Here is a 25,766-nt window from a genome sequence, read left to right as displayed (position 1 = left end):
CAACAATGGAGTTTAGAGACTCATGCCGTCAAAAGTATGTAATTCAGATATGAAAATGTCATGCGGTACAAAATAATTCTCTAAAAGTTGTTTAAATAGTAAACTAGTAACCTAGGTTTACAGAAAATGAGTAAGCTAAGATAATTGGTGCAGAAATCCACTTCTGGGGCCCACTTGGTGTGTGCTGGGGCTGAGACTAAAGCTATCCACGAGTAAAGGCCTTTCTTGGAGTTAAACTCCAAGTTATGACGTGTTTTGGGCGTTCAACTCCGGATCATGACGTTTTTCTGGCGTTTAACTCCAGACAGCAACATGTACTTGGCGTTCAACGCCAAGTTACGTCGTCTATTCTCGCGCAAAGTATGGACTATTATATATTGCTGGAAAGCCCTGGATGTCTACTTTCCAACGCCGTTGAGAGCGCGCCAATTGGACTTCTGTAGCTCCAAAAAATCCATTTCGAGTGCAGGGAGGTCAGGATCCAACAGCATCAGCAGTCCTTTTTCAGCCTAAGTCAGATTTTTGCTCAGCTTCCTCAATTTCAGCCAGAAAATACCTGAAATCACAGAAAAATACACACACTCATAGTAAAGTCCAGAAATATGATTTTTGCCTAAAAACTATTAATTTTTAACTAAAAACTAATTAAAACATGCTAAAATCTACATGAAATTACCTCCAAAAAGCGTATAAAATATCCGCTCATCATAAAGCAACACTAAAGGATGAGTATTATATGTCAATTGCAAAGATGTTGATCGACCCTGCAGTAGAAAGCGATCCAACTTCTAAGCTTTATGGATGGATACTCAAGATACAATCAAATATTCATATCCCAAGAAGATGTGTCGAAAAATGGCGTTTTGATGCCTAGGAGCTATCGGCACCTATGAATGGCTAGTCATGCCATTTGGATTAAAGAATGTAGGGACATCCTACCAAAGAGAAATGAACTCTATTTCTCATTATTTCATTGGTAAGTTTATGAAAATTTATATTAATGATGTGGTTGTAAAGTCAGAGTCAAAACAATCTCATTTAAATAGTTTAGAAACTATTTTTAAATGAATGAGATATCATCGACTTAAAATAAATCCATTAAAATGTGTTGTTGGTGTATCTGCAGAAAATTTTTCTAGATTTATAGTGCAAAAAAAAAGGAGTAGCCGTCGACACTAACAAGTACAAGGCTATTTTCGACTCAGCACCTCCCAAGAATAAGAAAGAATATTTTTTCTTAGGTAAAGTCAATTTTCATCGACGTTTCATTTCAAACCTTTTTGGTAAAACTTTACTCCTTTGTTGAAATTAAAACAGGGAGAAGAATTTAAATGGGAGAATGAGTACCAAGAGGTATTCAACCAGATAAAGTAATATTTGACTTCATTACCAATCTTATCACCTGTTAAGCAAGATTGACCATTAAAGCTTTATATAGCTGCATCAGAAACAACTTTAAGGAGCATGCTGGCCCAGGAAGATGAAGATGGTAATAAGAGAGTGGTTTACTATCTAAGTCGAATGTTGACTGGTATAGAAACTAAATATAATGCAGTCGAAAATCTTTGCTTAGCCCTCTATTTCTCTTGTACTAAACTTAAAAGTTATTTAATTAGAAAGAATATTTATGTTGTGTCGAAATTTGATATTATTAAATATATGCTTTCTTAACTAATTTTGAGGGGTCGAATTGGGAAATGGATGCTAGGATTAATCGACTATTCTTTATTTTATGTCCCTATTAAGGCTGTCAAAAGGCAAGTGATTACCGACTTTCTCGCAAATCACCCTTGTATAGACATTGATGAAAGATCCATAGAAAATATAGTTGGATACTTAGAACTAAAATCTTGAAAATTATTTTTTGATGAATCTAAATACTAGTATGGGGTAGGAGTCGGGATAGTGATAATCACTCCTAATAACATGCCGACTAAGTTTATGTTTTGACTAGAGCCATGGCTTCAAATAATGAATCAGAATATGAGGCATTGATCATTGGTCTAGAATTATTAATAAAAAAAGGGGCTCAAACAGTCAAAATCTTAGGAGATTCACAACTAGTAATTCAACAGTTAACTAGAAACTATAAAGTTGTAACTAAAATCTAGCTAAATATTTTGTGAAAGTATCCCGACTATTAGCCGAATTTAACTTTGTTTCAGTCAAGTACATTATTTATAGAGTCGAATCAGGATGCCAATGACTTAGCTCAAATGGCTTCTGGCTATAAAATATCTTCCAATTTGATCAAAGAGTTTAGTGAAATTGAAACTAACTTAACTCCTTTGGAATTAAGAGGAGTCTATTTTACAAACGCAATATATCCAAGTGATTGGAGGTTCAAGATCATCGACTATCTCAAAAATCCTAATCAAAGAATTGATCGAAAGGTTAAATACTTACCATTAAGCTTTGTATTAATTGGAGGGGATTTTTTAAAGAAAAGTATCGATGGCTCTTTACTCAAATGTGTTGGTACTCAAGAAGCTCATCTGGCTATGATTGATGTACATGAAGGTATTTGTAGAGCTCACTAGTTGGGTTAAAAAATGCACTGGATCTTAGAGAACGTCAACAAGGGTTGTATTGTCCTTTAATGATGAAGGATCATATTAAATTTGCTCGATATTGTGATCAATGCCAAAGATATGCACCTATTTAAAGAGTCCCTACTTTCGATTTACATGCTATAATCAAGCTCTGACCATTTAGAGGGTGGGCTCTCAACTTAATAGGAAATATTCACCCTTCTTCGACTAAGGGGCATAAATTTATTTTGGTGGTAGTCGACCACTTTACAAAGTGGGTGGAAGCTGTGCCTATGAAGGAAGTTACCCAAGTCAAGATAATTGATTTTATTGAGAAATCGATTATTCATAGATTCGGTATCCTAGACCTTGACCATAGATCAAGGAACTATGTGTGCAGGTCAACAAATAAAGGGGTTTGCTGAATCACAAGGAATTAAGATAGTATACTCGACTCCCTACTATACACAAGCTAATGGTCAAGTTGAAGGCATCAATAAAATTCTTATAAGTTTGATTAAAAAGCATATAGGAGACAACCTCGAAACTGGCATAACACTTTGAGCCAAGTATTGTGAGCATATATGTGTTCACCTAAAGAGGCCACAAGATCGACACTGATGAGCGGATAATTTGTATGCTTTTTGGCATTGTTTTTAGTATGTTTTTAGTATCTTTTAGTTAGTTTTTAGTACATTTTTATTAGTTTTTAATTAAAAATCACTTTTCTGGACTTTACTATGAGTTTGTGTGTTTTTCTGTGATTTCAGGTATTTTCTGACTGAAATTGAGGGTCCTGAGCAAAAATCTGATCCAGAGACTGAAAAGGACTGCAGATGCTGTTGGATTCTGACTTCCCTGCACTCGAAGTGGATTTTCTGGAGCTACAGAAGCCCAATTGGCGCGCTCTCAACGGCGTTGGAAAGTAGACATCCTGGGCTTTCCAGCAATATATGATAGTCCATACTTTGCCCAAGATTTGATGGCCCAAACCGGCGTTCAAAGTCACCCCAAGAATTCCCAGCGTTAAACGCCGGAACTGGCACCTAATTGGGAGTTAAACGCCCAAACTGGATTAAAAGCTGGCGTTTAACTCCAGAAAACGTCTCTACACGAAATTCCTTCATTGCTCAGCCCAAGCACACACCAAGTGGGCCCGGAAGTGGATTTTTATGTCATTTACTCATCTATGTACACCCTAGACTACTAGTTTTCTATATATAGGACCTTTTACTATTGTATTTTCATCTATCTTTTGATCATGTTTTGATGATTGAACCCTCATTGGGAGGCTGGCCATTCGGCCATGCCTAGACCTTGTTCTTATGTATTTTCAACGGTGGAGTTTCTACACACCATAGATTAAGGTGTGGAGCTCTGCTGTACCTCGAGTATTAATGCAATTACTATTGTTCTTCCATTCAATTCCGCTTGTTCTTTGTCCAAGATATCACTTGTTCTTCAACTTGATGAAGGTGATGATTGACGCCCATCACCATTCTCACCCATGAACAAGGTGACTGACAACCATTCTTGTTCTACAAGCATCTGAGGCTTAGTGAATATCTCTTGGATTCTTCGGAATCTTCGTGGTATAGGCAGGACCTGATGGCGGCATTCAAGAGAATCCGGAAGGTCTAAACCTTGTCTGTGGTATTCTGAGTAGGATTCAATGATTGAATGACTGTGACGTGCTTCAAACTCCTAGCAGGCGGGGCGTCTGGTGACAGATGCAAAAGTATCGATGGATATTATTCCGGCCTGACCGAGAACCGACAGCTGAATTCCGCTATGCCGTGACAGGACATATGCAATCGCTTTCACTGAGAGGATGGGAGGTAGCTGCTGACAACAGTGAGACCCTACACGAGCTTGCCATGGAAAGGAGTAAGAAGGATTGGATGAAGACAGTAGGAAAGCAGAGAGACGGAAGGGAAGGCATCTTCATACGCTTGTCTGAAGCTCTTACACCAATGATATACATAAGTATCACTATCTTTATCTTTTATGTTATTTTCGTTCATCACCATTATACATTTGAGTCTGCCTGACTGAGATTTACAAGATGACCATAGCTTGCTTCATACCACCAATCTCCGTGGGATCGACCCTTACTCGCGTAAGGTATTACTTGGACGACCCAGTGCACTTGCTGGTTAGTTGTGCGAAGTTGTAGTGATCACAATTTCGTGCACCAAGTTTTTGGCGCCGTTGCCGGGGATTGTTCTTGTGTATGGACAACTGACGGTTCATCTTGTTGCTTAGATTAGGTATTTTTTATTTTTCAGAGTTCTTAAGAGTGAATTCTAGTGTTTCAAGGTGATGTTCTTATCATCACCAAGGCTGATTGATTCTCATCAATTTAGCTCTTGAATGCAATGTCCTGCTGAAGCTTAGCCGGCCATGTCTAATTCCTTTAGACTAAAGCTTTAGACTAACATTGCATGATTCCTGGAATTCTCATTAAGAATTTTGATACCTTTATTTTCCTTTTCACTTAATTTTCGAAAAAGCACAAAAAAATTTTACAAAATCATAAAATCCAAAAATATTTCTTGTTTGAGTCTAGAGTCTCATCTTAAGTTTGGTGTCAATTGCATGTTTCTGTTCTTCTTGCATTTTTCGAATTTTTTGCATGTGTCTTAATTAATCTTCAAGTTGTTCTTGATGATTTTCTTGTTTTGATCTTTGAATTCTATTGACTTGAGTGTTTTGTTGTTTCTCATATGCATTCTCATGTAGTTAGTGTCAATAGTATACAAACTGCTAAGTTTGGTGTCTTGCATGCATTGTTATTTGATTCTTGTTGCATTTTGATTATTAAAAATCCAAAAATATTTTTAATTTGTGTCTTTTCAAGTCAATAATACAGAGAATTGAAGATTCAGAACATACTGCAGAGGAATCACACAGAAAAAGCTGGGCATTCAGAAATGCCCAGTGAAGAAGACAGACTGGCGTTTAAACGCCAGCCAGGGTGCCTGGCTGGGCGTTTAACGCCCAAAAGGGTAGTAGTTTGGGCGTTAAACGCCAGAATGTGCACCATTCTGGGCGTTTAACGCCAGGATGGCACAAGGGGGAAGATTTTGTTTTCAAATCAATTTTTTTTCAGTTTTTCAAAATCAAATCTTTTTCAAATCAAATCTTTTCAATCAAATGTTTTCAAAATCAATTTCTTTCCTTTTTCAAAGATACTTACTAACAATTAATGATTTGATTGAACATTTTTTGCCTTTTCTGTTGAGGAAGGTTTTATGTTTGAATCATATCTTTTCTTGTTAGGCAAGTCATTATTTTTTAAAATCAAATCTTTTTAAATTATTTTCAAATCAAATCTTTTTAAAATTGTTTTCAAATCATATCTTTTCAATCATATCTTTTTAAAACCATAACTTTTCAATCAAATCTTTTTAATCACATCTTTTTCAAAATAAGTTTTCAATCAAATCTTTTTGATTTCTAATTTCAAAATCTTTTTCAAAAATCACTTGATTTCTTTTCCACTCTTATTTTCGAAAATCAATTAAGTGTTTTTCAAAATGTTTTCAAAATCTTTTACTTAATTTTCGAAAATTACTTCCCTTCTTCTCACATCCTTCTACTTTTGGACTAACACTATCTCTTAATGCAAAATTCGAACTCCATCTTCTTGGACAAGTTCGAATTTTCTACTTCTATTTTCTACCTTTCTTTTCCTCTGACACCTCAAAGAATCTCTATACTGTGACATAGAGGATTCCATATTTTCTTGTTCTCTTCTCTTTCATATGAGCAGGAACAAAGACAAAGGCATTCTTGTTGAAGCTGACCCTGAACCTGAAAGGACCTTGAAGAGAAAGCTAAGAGAAGCCAAAACACAACTCTCTTTAGAGGACCTGACCAAATTCTTCAAAGAAGAAGAACACATGGCAGCCGAAAACAACAACAATGCCAACAATGCAAGGAAGGTGCTGGGTGACTTTACTGCACCTACTCCCAACTTCTATGGGAGAAGCATCTCTATCCCTGCCATTGGAGCAAACAACTTTGAGCTTAAGCCTCAGTTAGTTTCTCTAATGCAACAGAATTGCAAGTTCCATGGACTTCCAATGGAAGATCCTCATCAGTTTTTAGCTGAGTTCTTGCAAATCTGTGACACAGTCAAGACTAATGGGGTTGACCCTGAGGTCTACAGACTGATGCTGTTCCCTTTTGCTGTAAGAGACAGAGCTAGAATATGGTTGGACTCTCAACCTAAAGAAAGCCTGGACTCTTGGGAAAAGCTAGTCAATGCCTTCTTGGCAAAGTTCTTTCCACCACAAAGATGGAGTAAGCTTAGAGTGGAAGTCCAAACCTTCAGACAGAAGGATGGAGAATCCCTCTATGAAGCTTGGGAAAGATACAAACAATTAATCAGAAGATGTCCTTCAGACATGCTTTCTGAATGGAGCATCATAGGTATTTTCTATGATGGTCTCTCTGAACTATCCAAGATGTCTTTGGATAGCTCTGCTGGAGGATCTCTTCATCTGAAGAAGACGCCTGCAGAAGCTCAAGAATTGATTGAAATGGTTGCAAATAACCAATTCATGTACACTTCTGAAAGAAATCCTGTGAACAATGGGACTAGTCAGAAGAAAGGAGTTCTTGAGATTGACACTCTGAATGCCATATTGGCTCAGAACAAGATATTGACTCAACAAGTCAATTTGATTTCTCAAAGTCTGTCTGGAATGCAAAATGCACCAAGCAGTACTAAGGAAGCTTCATCTGAGGAAGAAGCCTATGATCCTGAGAACCCTTCAATGGAAGAGGTGAATTACCTAGGAGAACCCTATGGAAACACCTACAATTCTCCATGGAGAAATCACCCCAATTTCTCATGGAAGAATCAAGAGAGACCTCAACAAGGTTTCAATAATAATAATGGTGGAAGAAACAGGTTTAGCAATGGCAAGCCTTTTCCATCATCTTCTCAGCAACAGACAGAGAGTTCTAAGCAGAATACTTCTGACTTAGCAACAATGGTCTCTGATCTAATAAAGACCACTCAAAGTTTCATGAATGAAACAAGGTCCTCCATCAGAAATTTGGAAGGACAAGTGGGTCAGCTGAGCAAGAAAATTACTGAACTCCCTCCTAGTACTCTCCCAAGTAATACAGAAGAAAATCCAAAAGGAGAGTGCAAAGCCATAACCATGGCCGAATGTGGAGAGGAAAGAGAGGAGGAGGACGCCACTGAGGAAGACCTCAGTGGGCCTGTACCAATCTCCTCTGAGTTCCTCAATGAGGAACAATGGGAATCTGAGGCTCAAAATGAGACCATAGAGATTCCATTGGACTTACTTCTGCCTTTCATGAGCTCTGATGAGTATTCTTCCTCTGAAGAGGATGAATATGTCACTGAAGAGCAAGTTGCTAAATACCTTGGAGCAATCATGAAGCTAAATGACAATTTATTTGGAAATGAGACTTGGGAAGATGAACCTCCCTTGCTCACCAAAGAACTGGATAACTTGTCTAGGCAGAAATTACCTCAAAAGAGACAAGATCCTGGGAAGTGCATGGATGAATCCATCATCCTTGGCAGACCCTTCCTAGCCACAGCAAAGGCTGTGATTGATGTTGATGGAGGTGAACTGATCATTCAAGTGAATGAAGAATCCTCTGTGTTTAAGGCTCAAGGATATCCCTCTGTCACCATGGAGAGGAAGCTTGAAGAGCTTCTCTCAAATCAGAGACAAACAGAGCCCCCACAGTCAAACTCTAAGTTTGGTGTTGGGAGGCCACAACCAAACTCTAAGTTTGGTGTTGAACCCCCACATTCAAACTCTAAGTTTGGTGTTGGGAGGTTCCAACATTGCTCTGATTATTTCTGAGGCTCCATGAGAGTCCTCTGTCAAGCTAATGACATTAAAGAAGCGCTTGTTGGGAGGCAACCCAATGTTTTATAGTTAACTATTTCCTTTTGTTATTTTATCTTTTTTGTAGGTTGATGATCATAAGAAGTCACAAAAACAATGAAAAAAGCAAAAACAGAATGAAAAACAGGAAGAAAAACAGCACACCCTGGAGGAAGAAGCTGCTGGCGTTTAAACGCCAGTAAGCCTAGCAGTTGGGCGTTTAACGCCCAGTCTGGCACCATTCTGGGCGTTTAACGCCAGAAAGGGGCACCAGACTGGCGTTAAACGCCAGAAAAGGGCTAGAACCTGGCGTTAAACGCCAGGAATGGGCACCAGCCCGGCGTTTAACGCCAGAAATGGCTCAAAACGTGGATTTTGATGCCATTTGGTGCAGGGATGACTTTTCCTTGACACCTAAGGATCTGTGGACCCCACAGGACCCCACCACCACTCTCTCTCTTCTTCTTCACCGATTCACCAATCACCTCAACATCTCTTTCTCTTCACCACTCACATCCATCCTTCATAAACCACCACTTCTCCCCCTTTTTGGCCGAACCACAAAGCCATCTCCCTCTCCTCCATTTCTTCTTCTTCTACTCTCTTCTTTCTTCTTTTGCTCGAGGACGAGCAAACCTTTTAAGTTTGGTGTGGTAAAAGCATTGCTTTTTGTTTTTCCATAACCATTTATGGCATCCAAAGCCGGTTCAACTGAGAAGGCATGACCTCAAGCCCATCACTAAGAAAGATGGAGCAAACAAGAGACCCCTCTCATCATGAGATCCCTGAGATACCTCAAGGGATGCACTTTCCTCCACAAGACTATTGGGAGCAACTGAACACCTCCCTAGGAGAATTAAGTTCCAACATGGGACAACTAAGGGTGAAGCACATGCCATCCTCCTCCATGAAATTAGAGAAGATCAAAGAATCATGAGAGAGGAGCAACAAAGACAAGGAAGAGACATTGAGGAGCTCAAGCACTCCATAGGATCTTCAAGAGAAAGAAAGAGCCGCCATCATTAAGGTGGACCCGTTCTTTAATCTCCTTGTTCTTTATTTTTCTGTTTTTCGAATTTCTATGCTTATGTTTATCTATGTTTGTGTCTTATGATCATTAGTGTCTTAGTGTCTATGCCTTAAAGCTATCATATGAATCCATCACCTTTCTTAAATGAAAACTGTTTTTATCACAAAAGAACAAGAAGTACAGGATTTCAAATTCATCTTTAAAACTAGCTTAATTAGTTTGATGTGGTGACAAATACTTTTTGTTTTCTGAATGTATGCTTGAACAGTGCATATGTCTTTTGAATTTGTTGTTCATGAATGTTAAAATTGTTGGCTCTTGAAAGAATGATGAAAAAGGAGACATGTTACTGAGGATCTGAAAAATCATAAAAATGATTCTTGAAGCAAGAAAAAGCAGTGAATACAAAAAAAAAAAAAAAAAGAGAGAAGCAGAAAAACGAAAAAAAAAAAGGGGGAGAAAGAAAAAGAAAAGAAAAAGAAAGAAATAAAGTTGTGATCCAAGGCAAAAAGAGTGTGCTTAAGAACCCTGGACACCTCTAATTGGGGACTTTAGCAAAGCTGAGTCACAATCTGAAAAGGTTCACCCAATTATGTGTCTGTGGCATGTATGTATCCGGTGGTAATACTGGAAGACAGAGTGCTTTGGGCCACAGCCAAGACTCAATAAGTAGCTGTGTTCAAGAATCATCATACTTAACTAGGAGAATCAATAACACTATCTGGATTCTAAGTTCCTAAAGAAGCCAATCATTCTGAACCTCAGAGGATAAAGTGAGATGCCAAAACTGTTTGGAGGCAAAAAGCTACTAGTCCCGCTCATCTAATTTGGAGCTATGTTTCATTGATAATTTGGAGTCTATAGTATATTCTCTTCTTTTTATCTTATTTGATTTTCAGTTGCTTGGGGACAAGCAACAATTTAAGTTTGGTGTTGTGATGAGCGGATAATTTGTATGCTTTTTGGCATTGTTTTTAGTATGTTTTTAGTATCTTTTAGTTAGTTTTTAGTACATTTTTATTAGTTTTTAATTAAAAATCACTTTTCTGGACTTTACTATGAGTTTGTGTGTTTTTCTGTGATTTCAGGTATTTTCTGACTGAAATTGAGGGTCCTGAGCAAAAATCTGATCCAGAGACTGAAAAGGACTGCAGATGCTGTGGATTCTGACTTCCCTGCACTCGAAGTGGATTTTCTGGAGCTACAGAAGCCCAATTGGCGCGCTCTCAACGGCGTTGGAAAGTAGACATCCTGGGCTTTCCAGCAATATATGATAGTCCATACTTTGCCCAAGATTTGATGGCCCAAACCGGCGTTCAAAGTCACCCCAAGAATTCCCAGCGTTAAACGCCGGAACTGGCACCTAATTGGGAGTTAAACGCCCAAACTGGATTAAAAGCTGGCGTTTAACTCCAGAAAACGTCTCTACACGAAATTCCTTCATTGCTCAGCCCAAGCACACACCAAGTGGGCCCGGAAGTGGATTTTTATGTCATTTACTCATCTATGTACACCCTAGACTACTAGTTTTCTATATATAGGACCTTTTACTATTGTATTTTCATCTATCTTTTGATCATGTTTTGATGATTGAACCCTCATTGGGAGGCTGGCCATTCGGCCATGCCTAGACCTTGTTCTTATGTATTTTCAACGGTGGAGTTTCTACACACCATAGATTAAGGTGTGGAGCTCTGCTGTACCTCGAGTATTAATGCAATTACTATTGTTCTTCCATTCAATTCCGCTTGTTCTTTGTCCAAGATATCACTTGTTCTTCAACTTGATGAAGGTGATGATTGACGCCCATCACCATTCTCACCCATGAACAAGGTGACTGACAACCATTCTTGTTCTACAAGCATCTGAGGCTTAGTGAATATCTCTTGGATTCTTCGGAATCTTCGTGGTATAGGCAGGACCTGATGGCGGCATTCAAGAGAATCCGGAAGGTCTAAACCTTGTCTGTGGTATTCTGAGTAGGATTCAATGATTGAATGACTGTGACGTGCTTCAAACTCCTAGCAGGCGGGGCGTCTGGTGACAGATGCAAAAGTATCGATGGATATTATTCCGGCCTGACCGAGAACCGACAGCTGAATTCCGCTATGCCGTGACAGGACATATGCAATCGCTTTCACTGAGAGGATGGGAGGTAGCTGCTGACAACAGTGAGACCCTACACGAGCTTGCCATGGAAAGGAGTAAGAAGGATTGGATGAAGACAGTAGGAAAGCAGAGAGACGGAAGGGAAGGCATCTTCATACGCTTGTCTGAAGCTCTTACACCAATGATATACATAAGTATCACTATCTTTATCTTTTATGTTATTTTCGTTCATCACCATTATACATTTGAGTCTGCCTGACTGAGATTTACAAGATGACCATAGCTTGCTTCATACCACCAATCTCCGTGGGATCGACCCTTACTCGCGTAAGGTATTACTTGGACGACCCAGTGCACTTGCTGGTTAGTTGTGCGAAGTTGTAGTGATCACAATTTCGTGCACCAGACACCTTATGAGTTAGCTTATGGTTATAAGTTGTTTTACCACTTGAAATAAATTTACAAACTATTAGAGTGGCAAAACAGAATAATTTGCCTGTCAAACAATATTGATTGAGTATGATGGATGAATTAGATGGATTAGATCAATCTTGACTAATTGCTTTAGATAGAATGATTTGACAGAAAGAATCTAGAGCTAAGTCATATAACAAGAAAGTCAAGACTAAAAAGTTTGCAGTCGGTGACTTAGTTTTAAAATTAATCATTCCCACTGAGTTAAAGGAAAATGGTCACCATTTTGGGAAGAACGTTTTAAAATTAATCCTTCCCATTGAGCAAGTTAACGGAAAATTGTCACCATTATGGGAAGAACCTTTTAAGGTTGAAAAGGTATTTGACGGTAATTAATACGTGTGAGTTAAAAGATATAAAAGATAATCGACAGATTGGGCACATAAATGAAAAATATCTCAAATCATATCATTCTTATTAGAATAAAAGGTGAACATTCATATAAAACATTGACCAAAATACAAAATTAAAACTAAAACAAAGTCTTAAACTTAAGCTTTAAGTCCTCTTATTTTCAACCCAGAATGACAGAAGCTTCAAAAACTTCATCTTGAACTTTAGTGGCTTGAGTTACTGCTTCGACTATGGCAAGACGACACAAGGTCTTAGAATCATAAACATTATGTATTTTTTGAAGTTGAAGTGTCAGAGTCGAGTTAGTTACTACAATTTTTCCTTTGTCAGCCTTTAACTCAGCCAATTTTTTCTCAAGAATATAAATTCTTGATGCTAAGGTTTGCTCTTTATAGCTTGACCATCTAATAAAACTTCTTCAATTTGAGACTTGGCCATATCACATTTCTTTAATTGGGTGTCATGATTGACCAGTGCCTCAATCAATTTGTTTAAGTATTCCGCAGCAACTTCAGATGTAGAGATATGATTATATATATCCCCAATAAAGACCCCTAGAGCTATGTGAATCTTAGTTGGAATTTTTTCGTCCAGAAAACTAAGAGCATCGAGTAGTCAAACCTTTAGGTTAGCATTGTTGTTAATATCCTCCAAAGATTGATTAAGGCAATCAAGAATTGTGTTCCTTCTAAAGAATATATTTGTCAAGATCTTTGAAATCCAAATCCTATTTTACAGCATCTTGATTTGCTTCGGGTATGATAGTCAATACAGGACCTGACTTCTGATGTGTCTCTGCATCACTAAGTAGAGGCATGTAACTTGCCTAAAACAAGAAAGTGATAAGTTTGAGAAAATTAAGTGTAACAAGAGAGGAAACAAGGCAAAGAATTTTACCAGTGGAGATTTGGTAGAAACCTGAGAAGTGGTTGTCGATGGCACAGTTTGAATTGGACCCAAAATGGGAATAGGTGGAATCACTGTTCATTGAAAACTTGCAGGAGAAACAGATTGAGTCACTTCGACCTCGACATCATCGGGTTGGTCGACTTCTTGTTCAAATTGATTCCCTATTTTAAGTTTAGTTCTTGAGTCTTGTTTGGAATGTTTAGACTAAAGACAAAGTGACAAAGAATAGTTAAAAGAACATAAAAATATCAAAGGATAAGTTAGACACTATGTGTGTGTGTATATATATATATATATATATATACCTTGGTGAAAATAACGAGATTTGTCTTTTGAACTTTTTTGGGACCTAAGCTCATAAGGATGTCAAGAGGACTACGTTTTTTGGAAGAAAGAGTGGCATCACTCGACCTATCGTGACCTTGACCAACACCGCAGTTTGACTTTGCTTTTTTAGGAGCAGGATCCTCATCTAAGTCACAATTTTTTCGACCAGTTGAGGATCAGCAGCAACTGCTAAAATTTGTGTCGGTCAAGCAGCTAAAAATGTTTGAGGAATATAAGATGAGTAAAAATTTAATGCTCTAAGTCTTAAAGAAAACACGATACTTGGAGTATATCCAATGATACTCGTTCAACCATGTATTTTATCACTGGTCCTTGGATAGTACAAGGCACCGGTAGTGAATATACCCAATGTTCTTGGGTCTTTCCTTTGGAGTCAGTAATTCACTCCTAAGGCTCCTTTAGAAAGGTCAGGTAGTCGATTAGCAAGTCCAAAAGGGACATTGGGAAAAGAAGGAAACTTAAATGGTCGCATAAAGTGTTTTTTCTGAACATAAGGATCTCAAGCCAAAGCTTTGAAATAACGGTCAAATTTTTTATAAAATGTGTTCCCTTCTTCTTTTCTCACACTTCAAAGGCCTCATTGAAAACATACTTTACCTTTTTGAAATGACATTTTATCTTATAATATTTTTTGAACTTAACAATTGCTTCGACGTGCTCACCTTTAGTTTTCTTCGATGCTGCAGCAGGAAGAACCAAATTAGAAAGAACTTGTTCAGTCGAAAAGCAATAAGAAGTATAGTAGGTTGACCACCACTTGTGGAAGGCAGGTGTTGAAAGGAAACAACGAGAGAGGTCGAACCTTTGGTACTAAATGCTCACTCTTTGGTGATTCAAGTCAAGGATTTAGTCAAACTCTTCTATTCTTGACACCTCATAGTGTACTATTTGGGCCTCAAAGTCGAGGGAGAGTGGAGAAGGCAATGCTTGGGCTAAACCAAATTGCCATGACATGAATTGAGGGGAGTAAGTGACTAGTTTCTTCTTTAAGGCCATTGTCGACTCACGTGGAAACTCCCACAGGAAGAATTTGAGGAGTAAGTGTTTTAGACAACAAATTATCGACAATATTTTGATTTTCAGGTTTGGGAGTGATGAAGTAATTAAGGTACCTAACTGCACTTTGACGGTGAGTGAATGGATTTGGGTAATAAGAAGTGCTGTCACAATTTTTATCTCAAGAAAAAGAGTAAGAAAGTGATGAAAAGCATCTATGGTAGACATTTTTTTTGTTTCTACCAAGAGAGAAGAGATAGTTGAATACTATCAAGTTGAGCTTTAGGAACGTCAAAAGAAGAATCTATCAGTCAAGGTTTAAGAACAGCCTTCAACCATAGGTTTACAACTCAAATGGGACCAAAGGGATTGATCGATAATTCACCGTGTCAAATCTTACCAACCACTAAGGAGAATGTTTCATATAATTGACCTAAAATCAAAGAAGGAAGGTCGACATACTTTTTATACTGAAGCATGATGGCTAGTGGTAAATTTTTTTTTTTAATTTCAATAGATTTAGGACAAGAACAAAGGCATTAAGCCATGAAAGCAAAAAGGCCACAGGCTCACTATCGGTCACGGGATCTCCCTCGGATCCCATATTATTTGGAATAAAGCCCGACACAGAAGTTGAGTCAACATTGATGTCAAAAACATCATCAGGATATTCGGTAGCCCATTGGTGCGCGAAATTGTGATCACTACAACTTCACACAACTAACCAGCAAGTGCACTGGGTCGTCCAAGTAATACCTTACGTGAGTAAGGGTCGATCCCACGGAGATTGTTGGTATGAAGCAAGCTATGGTCACCTTGTAAATCTCAGTCAGGCAGACTCAAATGGGTATAATGATAAACGAATAAAACAGAAAGATAAAGATAGTGATACTTATGTAATTCATTGGTAGGAACTTCAGATAAGCGCATGAAGATGCCTTCCCTTCCGTCTCTCTGCTTTCCTACTGTCTTCATCCAATCCTTCTTACTCCTTTCCATGGCAAGCTTATGCAAGGGTTTCACCGTTGTCAGTGGCTACCTCCCATCCTCTCATTGGAAATGTTCAACGCACCCTGTCACGGCACGGCTATCCATCTGTCGGTTCTCAATCAGGCCGGAATAGAATCCAGTGATTCTTTTGCGTCTGTCACTAACGCCCCGCCCTCAAAAGTTTGAAGCACGTCACAGTCATTCAATCATTGAATCCTACTCAGAATACCACAGACAAGGTTAGACCTTCCGGATTCTCTTGAATGCCGCCATCAGTTCTCGCCTATACCACGAAGATTCCAGTTAAAGAATCCAAGAGATAAACACTAGAGCCTTGTTGCTTGTAGAACAGAAGTGGTTGTCAGTCACTTTGTTCATAAGTGAGAATGATGATGAGTGTCACGGATCATCACATTCATCAAGTTGAAGAACAAGTGATATCTTGGACAAAGAACAAGCGGAATTGAATAGAAGAATAATAGTAATTGCATTAATACTCGAGGTACAGCAGAGCTCCACACCTTAATCTATGGTGTGTAGAAACTCCACCGTTGAAAATACATAAGAACAAAAGTGATCATTGGTTTCGGCCCCAGAGAGGGAACCAGAAGAACCAAGATCTGATCTAAGAACTAGATGTCCAAAAGATGAAAATACAATGGTAAAAGGTCCTATATATAGAGAACTAGTAGCCTAGGGTGTACAGAGATGAGTAAATGACATAAAAATCCACTTCCGGGCCCACTTGGTGTGTGCTTGGGCTGAGCATTGAAGCATTTTCGTGTAGAGACTCTTCTTGGAGTTAAACGCCAGCTTTTATGCCAGTTTGGGCGTTTAACTCCCATTTAGGTGCCAGTTCCGGCGTTTAACGCTGGGATTTCTGTAGGTGACTTTGAACGCCGGTTTGGACCATCAAATCTTGGGCAAAGTATGTACTATTATATATTGCTGGAAAGCCCAGGATGTCTACTTTCCAACGCCGTTGAGAGCGCGCCAATTGGGCTTCTGTAGCTCCAGAAAATCCACTTCGAGTGCAGGGAGGTCAGAATCCAATAGCATCTGCAGTCCTTTTCAGTCTCTGGATCAGATTTTTGCTCAGTTCCCTCAATTTCAGCCAGAAAATACCTGAAATCACAGAAAAACACACAAACTCATAGTAAAGTCCAGAAAAGTGAATTTTAACTAAAAACTAATAAAAATATACTAAAAACTCAACTCAAACTATTAAAAACATACTAAAAATAATGTCAAAAAGCGTATAAATTATCCGCTCATCACAACACCAAGCTTAAATTGTTGCTTGTCCCCAAGCAACTGAAAATCAAATAAAATAAAAAGAAGAGAATATACTATAGACTCCAAATTATCAATGAAACTAAGCTCCAAATTAGATGAGCGGGACTAGTAGCTTTTTGCCTCCGAACAGTTTTGGCATCTCACTTTATCCTTTGAAATTCAGAATGATTGGCTTCTTTAGGAACTCCGAATCCAGATAGTGTTATTGATTCTCCTAGTTAAGTATGATGATTCTTGAACACAGCTACTTATTGAGTCTTGGCCGTGGCCCAAAGCACTCTGTCTTCCAGTATTACCACCGGATACATACATGCCACAGACATATAATTGGGTGAACCTTTTCAGATTGTGACTCAGCTTTGCTAAAGTCCCCAATTAGAGGTGTCCAGGGTTCTTAAGCACACTCTTTTTGCCTTGGATCACAACTTTATTTCTTTCTTTTTCTTTTCTTTTTCTTTCTCCCCCTTTTTTTTCGTTTTTCTCCTCTTTTTTTTTTGTATTCACTGCTTTTTCTTGCTTCAAGAATCATTTTTATGATTTTTCAGATCCTCAGTAACATGTCTCCTTTTTCATCATTCTTTCAAGAGCCAACAATTTTAACATTCATGAACAACAAATTCAAAAGACATATGCACTGTTCAAGCATACATTCAGAAAACAAAAAGTATTGTCACCACATCAAACTAATTAAGCTAGTTTTAAAGATGAATTTGAAATCCTGTACTTCTTGTTCTTTTGTGATAAAAACAGTTTTCTTTTTAAGAAAGGTGATGGATTCATAGGACATTCATAACTTTAAGGCATAGACACTAAGACACTAATGATCATAAGACGCAAACATGGATAAACATAAAGCATAATTTTCGAAAAACAGAAAAATAAAGAACAAGGAGATTAAAGAACGGGTCCACCTTAGTGATGGCGGCTCTTTCTTTCTCTTGAAGATCCTATGGAGTGCTTGAGCTCCTCACTGTCTCTTCCTTGTCTTTGTTGCTCCTCTCTCATGATTCTTTGATCTTTTCTAATTTCATGGAGGATGACGGAGTGTTCTTGGTGCTCCTAGTAGTCTTGTGGAGGAAAGTGCATCCCTTGAGGCATCTCAGGGATCTCATGATGAGAGGGATCTCTTGGTTGCTCCATACTTTTCTTAGTTATGGGCTTGAGGTCATGCCTTCTCAGTTGAACCGGTTTTGGATGCCATAAATGGTTATGGAAAAATAAAAAGCAATGCTTTTACCACACCAAACTTAAAAGGTTTGCTCGTCCTCGAGCAAAAGAAGAAAGAAGAGAGTAGAAGAAGAAAAAATGAGGAAGAAGGGAATGGCTTTGTGTTTCGGCCATTAGGGGAAGAAGTAGTGTTTAGGGTGTGTGAAAATGAAGGAGTGATGATGATAGTGGGATTTGATAGGTGGGGGTTTTTGGAAGGATGGATGTGAGTGGTAAAGAGAAAGATGGGTGGTGGGTTGGTGGGGATCCTGTGGGGTCCACAGATCCTTAGGTGTCAAGGAAAAGTCATCCCTGCACCAAATGGCATTCAAAAACACGTTTTGAGCCAATTCTGGCGTTAAACGCCGGGCTGGTGCCCATTTCTGGCGTTTAACGCCAGGTTCTTGCCCCTTCCTGGCGTTTAACGCCAGTCTGGTGCCCCTTTCTGGCGTTAAACGTCCAGAATGGTGCCAGACTGGGCGTTAAACGCCCAACTGCTAGCCTCACTGGCGTTTAAACGCCAGTGGGTTCTTCCTCCAGGGTGTGCTGTTTTTCTTCCTATTTTTCATTCTGTTTTTGCTTTTTCAATGGATTTTGTGACTTCTTATGATCATCAACCTACAAAAAACATAAAATAACAAAAGAAAATATATAAAATATAATCATTGGGTTGCCTCCCAACAAGCGCTTCTTTAATGTCAGTAGCTTGACAGAGGGCTCTCATGGAGCCTCACAGATACTCAGAGCAATGTTGGAACCTCCCAACACCAAACTTAGAGTTTGAATGTGGGGGTTCAACACCAAACTTAGAGTTTGGTTGTGGCCTCCCAACACCAAACTTAGAGTTTGATTGTGGGGGCTCTGTTTGTCTCTGATTTGAAAGAAGCTCTTCATGCTTCTTCTCCATGGTGACAGAGGGATATCCTTGAGCCTTAAACACCAAGGATTTTTCATTCACTTGAATGATTAACTCTCCTCTATCAACATCAATCACAGCCTTTACTGTGGCTAGGAAGGGTCTGCCAAGGATGATGGATTCATCCATGCACTTCCCAGTCTCTAGGACTATGAAATCAGTAGGGACGTAATGGTCTTCAACTTTAACCAGAACATCCTCTACAAGTCCATAGGCTTGTTTTCTTGAGTTGTCTGCCATCTCTAGTGAGATTTTTGCAGCTTGCACCTCAAAGATCCCTAGCTTCTCCATTACAGAGAGAGGCATGAGGTTCACACTTGACCCTAAGTCACACAGGGCCTTCTTGAAGGTCATGGTGCCTATGGTACAAGGTATGGAAAACTTCCCAGGATCTTGTCTCTTTTGAGGTAATTTCTGCCTAGACAAGTCATCCAGTTCTTTGGTGAGCCAGGGAGGTTCATCTTCCCAAGTCTCATTTCCAAATAACTTGTCATTTAGCTTCATGATTGCTCCAAGGTATTTAGCAACTTGCTCTTCAGTGACATACTCATCCTCTTCAGAGGAAAAATACTCATCAGAGCTCATGAAAGGCAGAAGTAAGTCCAATGGAATCTCTATGGTCTCATTTTGAGCCTCAGATTCCCATGGTTCCTTATTGGGGAACTCAGAGGAGATTGGTGCACGCCCATTGAGGTCTTCCTCAGTGGCGTCCACCTCCTCTCTTTCCTCTCCATATTCGGCCATGGTTATGGCTTTGCACTCTCCTTTTGGATTTTCTTCTGTATTGCTTGGAAGAGTGCTTGGAGGAAGTTCAGTGACTTTCTTGCTCAGCTGTCCCACTTGTGCCTCCAAATTCCTAATGGAGGACCTTGTTTCAGTCATGAGACTTTGAGTGGTTATGATTAGATCAGAGACCATGGTTGCTAAGTCAGAGGGGTTCTGCTTAGAATTCTCTGTCTGTTGCTGAGAAGATGATGGAAAAGGCTTGTTATTGCTAAACCTGTTTCTTCCACCATTATTATTATTGAAACCTTGTTGAGGTCTCTCTTGATTCTTCCATGAGAAATTTGGGTGATTTCTCCATGAAGAATTATAGGTGTTTCCATAGGGTTCTCCCATGTAATTCACCTCTTCCATTGAAGGGTTCTCAGGATCATAAGCTTCTTCTTCAGATGAAGCATCCTTAGTACTGCTTGGTGCATTTTGCATTCCAGACAGATTTTGAGAAATCAAATTGACTTGTTGAGTCAATATCTTGTTCTGAGCCAGTATGGCATTCAGAGCATCAATCTCAAGAACTACTTTCTTCTGACTTGTCCCATTGTTCACAGGATTCCTTTTAGAAGTGTACATGAATTGGTTATTTGCAACCATTTCAATTAGCTCTTGAGCTTTTGTAGGCGTCTTCTTCAAATGAAGAGATCCTCCAGCAGAGCTATCCAAAGACATCTTGGATAGTTCAGAGAGACCATCATAGAAAATACCTATGATGCTCCATTCAGAAAGCATGTCTGAGGGACATTTTCTGATTAATTGTTTGTATCTTTCCCAAGCTTCATAGAGGGATTCTCCATCCTTCTGTCTGAAGGTTTGGACTTCCATTCTAAGCTTACTCCATTTTTGAGGTGGAAAGAACTTTGCCAAGAAGGCATTGACTAGCTTTTCCCAAGAGTCCAGGCTATCTTTAGGTTGTGAGTCCAACCATATTCTAGCTCTGTCTCTCACAGCAAAAGGGAATAGCATCAGTCTGTAGACCTCAGGGTCAACCCCATTAGTCTTGACTGTGTCACAGATTTGCAAGAATTCAGCTAAGAACTGATGAGGATCTTCCAATGGAAGTCCATGGAACTTGCAATTCTGTTGCATTAGAGAAACTAATTGAGGCTTAAGCTCAAAGTTGTTTGCTCCAATGGCAGGGATAGAGATGCTTCTCCCATAGAAGTCGGAAGTAGGTGCAGTAAAGTCACCCAGCACCTTCCTTGCATTGTTGGCATTGTTGTTATTTTCGGCTGCCATGGGTTCTTCTTCTTTTAAAGAATTCGGTTAGGTCCTCAACAAAGAGTTGTGCCTTAGCTTCTCTTAGCTTTCGCTTCAAGGTCCTTTCAGGTTCAGGGTCAGCTTCAACAAGAATGCCTTTGTCTTTGTTCCTGCTCATATGAAAGAGAAGAAAACAAGAAAATATGGAATCCTCTATGTCACAGTATAGAGATTCCTTGAGGTGTCAGAGGAAAAGAAAAATGGAAGACAGAGGTAGAAAATTCGAACTTATCAAAGAAGATGGAGTTCGAATTTTGCATTAAGGAATAGTGTTAGTCCATAAATAGAAGGATGTGAGAAGAAGGGAAGTAATTTTCGAAAATTAAGTAAAAGATTTTGAAAACATTTTGAAAAACACTTAATTGATTTTCGAAAATAAGAGTGGAAAAGAAATCAAGTGATTTTTGAAAAAGATTTTGAAATTAGAAATAAAAAAGATTTGATTGAAAACTATTTTGAAAAAGATGTGATTAAAAAGATTTGATTGAAAAGTTATGGTTTTAAAAAGATATGATTGAAAAGATATGATTTGAAAACAATTTTAAAAAGATTTGATTTTTAAAAATTAATGACTTGCCTAACAAGAAAAGATATGATTCAAACATTAAACCTTTCTCAACAGAAAAGGCAACATACCTAAAATGTTCAATCAAATCATTAATTGTTAGTAAGTATCTTTGAAAAAGGAAAGAAATTGATTTTGAAAACATTTGATTGAAAAGATATGATTTGAAAAAGATTTGATTTTGAAAAACTTTGAAAACTTGAAAAAAAATTGATTTTGAAAACAAAATCCTCCCCCTTGTGCCATCCTGGCGTTAAACGCCCAGAATGGTGCACATTCTGGCGTTTAACGCCCAAACTACTACCCTTTTGGGCGTTAAACGCCCAGCCAGGCACCCTGGCTGGCGTTTAAACGCCAGTCTGTCTTCTTCACTGGGCATTTTTGAATGCCCAGCTTTTTCTGTGTGATTCCTCTGCAGTATGTTCTGAATCTTCAATTCTCTGTATTATTGACTTGAAAAGACACAAATTAAAAATGTTTTTGGATTTTTAATAATAAGGAATAATCAAAATGCAACTAAAATTAAATAATAATGCATGCAAGACACCAAACTTAGTAGTTTGTATACCATTGACACTAACAAAATGAGAATGCATATAACAAAACACTCAAGTCAATAGAATTCAAAGATCAAAACAAGGAAATCATCAAGAACAACTTGAAGATCAATGAGGACACATGCATGAATGCAATAAGAACAGAAACATGCAATTGACACCAAACTTAAGATGAGACTCTAGACTCAAACAAGAAATATTTTTGGATTTTATGATTTTGTAAATTTTTTTTTTTCGAAAATTATGTAGAAAAAGAAAATAAAGGTATCAAAATTCTTAATGAGAATTCCAGGAATCATGCAATGTTAGTCTAAAGCTTTAGTCTAAAGAAATTAGACATGGCCGGCCAAGCTTCAGCAGGACATTGCATTCAAGAGCTAAATTGATGAGAATCAATCAGCTTTGGTGATGATAAGAACATCACCCTGAAACACTAGAATTCATTCTTAAGAACTCTGAAGAAAAATACCTAATCTAAGCAACAAGATGAATCGTCAGTTGTTCATACACAAACAATCCCCGGCAACGGCGCCAAAAACTTGGTGCGCGAAATTGTGATCACTACAACTTCACACAACTAACCAGCAAGTGCACTGGGTCGTTCAAGTAATACCTTACGTGAGTAAGGGTCGATCCCACGGAGATTGTTGGTATGAAGCAAGCTATGGTCACCTTGTAAATCTCAGTCAGGCAGACTCAAATGGGTATAATGATAAACGAATAAAACAGAAAGATAAAGATAGTGATACTTATGTAATTCATTGGTAGGAACTTCAGATAAGCGCATGAAGATGCCTTCCCTTCCGTCTCTCTGCTTTCCTACTGTCTTCATCCAATCCTTCTTACTCCTTTCCATGGCAAGCTTATGCAAGGGTTTCACCGTTGTCAGTGGCTACCTCCCATCCTCTCATTGGAAATGTTCAACGCACCCTGTCACGGCACGGCTATCCATCTGTCGGTTCTCAATCAGGCCGGAATAGAATCCAGTGATTCTTTTGCGTCTGTCACTAACGCCCCGCCCTCAGGAGTTTGAAGCACGTCACAGTCATTCAATCATTGAATCCTACTCAGAATACCACAGACAAGGATAGACCTTCCGGATTCTCTTGAATGCCGCCATCAGTTCTCGCCTATACCACGAAGATTCCAGTTAAAGAATCCAAGAGATAAACACTAGAGCCTTGTTGCTTGTAGAACAGAAGTGGTTGTCAGTCACTTTGTTCATAAGTGAGAATGATGATGAGTGTCACGGATCATCACATTCATCAAGTTGAAGAACAAGTGATATCTTGGACAAAGAACAAGCGGAATTGAATAGAAGAATAATAGTAATTGCATTAATACTCGAGGTACAGCAAAGCTCCACACCTTAATCTATGGTGTGTAGAAACTCCACCGTTGAAAATACATAAGAACAAAAGTGATCATTGGTTTCGGCCCCAGAGAGGGAACCAGAAGAACCAAGATCTGATCTAAGAACTAGATGTCCAAAAGATGAAAATACAATGGTAAAAGGTCCTATATATAGAGAACTAGTAGCCTAGGGTGTACAGAGATGAGTAAATGACATAAAAATCCACTTCCGGGTCCACTTGGTGTGTGCTTGGGCTGAGCATTGAAGCATTTTCGTGTAGAGACTCTTCTTGGAGTTAAACGCCAGCTTTTATGCCAGTTTGGGCGTTTAACTCCCATTTAGGTGCCAGTTCCGGCGTTTAACGCTGGGATTTCTGTAGGTGACTTTGAACGCCGGTTTGGGCCATCAAATCTTGGGCAAAGTATAGACTATCATATATTGCTGGAAAGCCCAGGATGTCTACTTTCCAACGCCGTTGAGAGCGCGCCAATTGGGCTTCTGTAGCTCCAGAAAATCCACTTCGAGTGCAGGGAGGTCAGAATCCAACAGCATCTGCAGTCCTTTTCAGTCTCTGGATCAGATTTTTGCTCAGGTCCCTCAATTTCAGCCAGAAAATACCTGAAATCACAGAAAAACACACAAACTCATAGTAAAGTCCAGAAAAGTGAATTTTAACTAAAAACTAATAAAAATATACTAAAAACTCAACTCAAACTATTAAAAATATACTAAAAACAATGCCAAAAAACGTATAAATTATCCGCTCATCACCCATGACATACACTCCCCGTCAGGAGCTATGCCAGTCAAAGCAGAAACTTCCATTAAACTAGGACTCATCAACCCATAAGAAAAATGGAAGTTATTAGTAGCAAGGCACCAAGAATATAAATTGGCCCCTAAGAGGAGAGCAGTATAAGAAAGGTCAAACCTAGCTAGTTTGAGAGCAGAAACAACCCCTAATGATTTTCATGTAGATTTGTAGGTCGGGGCCAACCTAGACATCCAAGTTGAAAGAAGGGAACTAGATTCCTTTGGAGGGATGGTCTTAAAGGCCCGACTAGAAAAATAAGAAGCCCTAATATTTTTTTTGTAGAAAATTAGAGGGAGATGTTCAGCGGGGAGATGGAAAGAAAGAAAAGACAGACTCAACTTGTTCTTAAGTAGAACGAGGCCCTAAAAAGGAATATAAGCTGCCAGTAACCTTGAAAGAAAGGAATACTTGGTTCCCCCAGAAAACAGAGGTTTCAATGTTTGCATTGGGGGCTCTCAAGCTCCTATCTTCTTTGTAGAATTATACCACGTCATCCACCAAAAAAAGAAGAGAGATAATTTGAAGATCATCGTCTTCTTCACAATGTGGGGGGGAGGATAGCTGAGTAGTTGTTTTCACACCAGATGCAAAAGCTGCTGTGATAGCTGTAATGGACAGAAAAGAGAAAAAGGCAGAGGCCATGGTTGCAGGAGTAATGGTAGAAGCAGTAGTAACAGCAACGATCGCAGAAGTGGAAGAGGCAACAATGATAGAAGGCGAGGTAGATTGTTGATGGACTGATTGTGAATCAATAAGAATGGAGAGAATGGAAATGGTTGAAAGAGCTTTCGAAGAAGAAAGTAGGGGTGTTCACGGTACGGTTTGGTTCGGTTTTAAGGAAAAAAGGCATCCGATCCGAACACTTATTTTATGTTCGGTGCAGTTTGAATTGGATGAACTTTTTTTGAAAATCCGATCCGATCACCAGGGGTTTGGATTGTTTTGGATTTGCGGTTTTTTAAATAAAAAATAATAACATAGTTTACAAATTCAATGTTGCCTGACATAGTATAAATGCACACTACTAAAGTACTAATAATCCCGTAAACATTATAAAGTAACCTGTCCAACAATCCAACATAATAATAAAAAGTAAATCCCATAAACATTATAAAGCAACCTGTCCAGTAATCCAATAAATTCAACAAGTCTTGATAAAATAATAATTATTCAGCATAAAAACAAATCTCAACAACACAAAATTAAATAGCATACAAATCTTAATAAAAACATAGCATAAAAAACTCCAAGCTGAGAGGTGAAGCATTGATCACTAATCAGATTCATCACCAGAGTCTTCTTCGTCTATTAGTTGAGGAATTGGATCAAGTTCTACAATAAAATATAATCAAATAAAAATTAGTAACTTAAACATATTATCAAGTAGTAAAGTTAATC

At 38.6% G+C, this 25,766-nt stretch overlaps 2 non-coding genes across 2 annotated transcripts; one reads left to right on the top strand and one right to left on the bottom strand.

Moving 5' to 3' along the window:
• Positions 1-6,841: 6,841 nt before the first annotated feature.
• Positions 6,842-6,949, bottom strand: LOC130978055 (small nucleolar RNA R71). Its single transcript, XR_009085719.1, has one exon. It is a non-coding gene; the product is annotated as a small nucleolar RNA R71 (small nucleolar RNA).
• Positions 6,950-20,544: 13,595 nt separating this feature from the next.
• Positions 20,545-20,652, top strand: LOC130978803 (small nucleolar RNA R71). Its single transcript, XR_009086417.1, has one exon. It is a non-coding gene; the product is annotated as a small nucleolar RNA R71 (small nucleolar RNA).
• The last annotated feature ends 5,114 nt before the right edge of the window (positions 20,653-25,766 follow it).

The sequence above is a fragment of the Arachis stenosperma genome, chromosome 4 (assembly GCF_014773155.1).
Source record: "Arachis stenosperma cultivar V10309 chromosome 4, arast.V10309.gnm1.PFL2, whole genome shotgun sequence".
In the NCBI taxonomy this organism is placed as follows: Eukaryota; Viridiplantae; Streptophyta; class Magnoliopsida; order Fabales; family Fabaceae; genus Arachis; species Arachis stenosperma.
The sequence above is the reverse complement of the archived record's forward strand: the minus strand, read 5'-3'. Positions and strand labels throughout refer to the sequence as shown.